The sequence below is a fragment of the Thalassophryne amazonica genome, chromosome 18 (genome assembly GCF_902500255.1).
Source record: "Thalassophryne amazonica chromosome 18, fThaAma1.1, whole genome shotgun sequence".
Lineage (NCBI taxonomy): Eukaryota > Metazoa > Chordata > Actinopteri > Batrachoidiformes > Batrachoididae > Thalassophryne > Thalassophryne amazonica.
The window spans coordinates 64,474,352-64,476,387 of record NC_047120.1 but is presented as its reverse complement, the minus strand read 5'-3'; the positions used below and the strand labels follow the sequence as shown (position 1 = coordinate 64,476,387).

General features: G+C 41.3%; 1 long non-coding RNA gene across 1 annotated transcript; it reads left to right on the top strand.

Annotated features, from left to right (window-relative positions):
- The first annotated feature begins 601 nt into the window (after positions 1 to 601).
- Positions 602 to 1,391, top strand: LOC117530913. The gene is made up of 2 exons (XR_004566480.1): positions 602 to 1,255; positions 1,302 to 1,391. It is a non-coding gene; the product is annotated as an uncharacterized LOC117530913 (long non-coding RNA).
- The last annotated feature ends 645 nt before the right edge of the window (positions 1,392 to 2,036 follow it).

The window sequence follows — 2,036 nt, the reverse complement described above, 5'->3', positions numbered from 1 at the left end:
AGATTATTAGCATACGGTGTGCTCAAGGTTCAGTGGCCATCCTAGTCATGAAGCATCATGGGAATATACACCTGATATGGTGTTCAAGTCACTCCCTAATTTACACAAGTCTAATAGAACAAGCAGCGTTGATCCCCAAGACCAGCGCTTTGGAAATGAAAGAATCTGACAAACGAATTTCAATCTCCATGTAACTTTAACCGCACCCACTCGGAAGTTCCATTATCCATGCACCAGGTGGCAGACAGGATAGTACATAACCAAAACAAAGGCACTTTTGTCATAATCTGGTGACTCAATGTTAACCAAATTGTAACCAGTTTATCCTCATGATATACCCTTTTGATTTGGAGACGTACAGAATGAGAGCGTTTATTCATTTTGAGTTACTGTCTTAACAATCACATGGAGCTCGACTCATTCGTCTGTCTGCCTGCTCCATTTTCCAAAGCCTAGGGAAGTGAAGGCGAGCGTTTCTTCCATCTCACATTGACTTCAGGGTCAAAGCTAAACATGTTGCACAATGAATTTCTAATGGTGTGGGAACTTTGTAACTATTAAAATGGTAGAACCTTGTGGAGTCGTTGCAGGTTTCGGGTTTAAAGGTCAGGAGGTGGAGCTCTGTATAATTTACCTGGAAGCTTCTCCTTCTCTTTGTCCGCAGCTCCACAGACGTCAAATTGATTTCAACCGTGTGAGAACAGAAAAAAACAGATGCAGCCAGACGATGCGATAAGACAAGCAAGCTCCTCCCCCTTTAACCCTCCCCCTCCCACTCCTACTTTTGGCCATAACGTCTCCTCGAGCCGATGATGCCGTCAGGAGCCTCACCTCTACCCCCCGCCCCATCCCATCCCCCCCCCCCTCACCCCTTTAACCAGAACCAGAACACGACGGACTCAGAAGTTCCTCTGAAGAAAATGTCTCTTTCTGCTTGTCTTTGATGCATGTTCATTTCTTTTCGACCAGGATCTTATTTCCTGCAGGTGGACCTGATTTGAACCAGGCTGTAAATGTTGATCCCACGGAGGATTTTAGTATTGTAAAAACAAAGAAACAGATGACACTTCTACTGGTTCTTTCAGTGTAACTTTATCTTTTCATGCTGTGAGGTTTTGATAATTCCTCTGAGGTTTAGAGGTCACGTATCACGATAGTGAGCCGCTAATGTAAATGTTTGAAATTATACCGGGAATGTTTATTGTAGATTAACCTGATTCACTTTATAACAGATGCACCTTATCAGCGTAAAAACGTCCGTGTTTCTGTAAACAAACGTACTGTAAACCTTTCCATATCAGCCTTTAAATTAAGGACGCTATCGTGTTTGAGGGTCATGAAAAGGCTGATTGGGGTCAACTAAATCCTGCAACCTTCTCACATTAACCTCCTAAAAGCCCAACTTTGGTTTAAAACATTTTTAATTTCTCCTCTCTCTGTGTTGTCTTTGAAGAAGACACATTTTGTTTGTTTGTTGGTTTGTTTGTAACAATGACCTGATATGTGGACGCAGGTCTCAGGAGGTTAAAGTGATTTGCATTTCTTTCTTCACTTTTTTATTGCTGAGATCGTGAGGAGACAATCACCATGTTGAAATAAAATAACCAGAACAGCACTCAGAGAACATACTGAGCTGATGCCCAAATCATCTTTTTGGGTTACCCGACAATAGGCGATTAACCCTATGTTGTGGCGCGGCATCCGTTGTAGTCGTCCATTTATTGCGATATCTCAAAGACTGTCTGATAACTTTTTTTCTAATTTGGCAAGGGATATAATATGGGGTCATTGACATTGTTCCCAGTCTAAAAATCATATTTGTAGATTCCTTCATTGGAAATGGCGGCCATATGTTGAAAATAGCTATTTGAAGCACTTCAACGTAATTTCCCGAAAGGTGTCTAACTTTTTTCCTAGTTTCTCAAGTGTGTAAAATGGGTCGTGACCATTTTGCATCAAAAAAATATAGTCATAGATTTGTTTTTTTGGAAATGGCAGCCATTTTTATGCTGCAAATAGCCATTTGAGCACTTCAA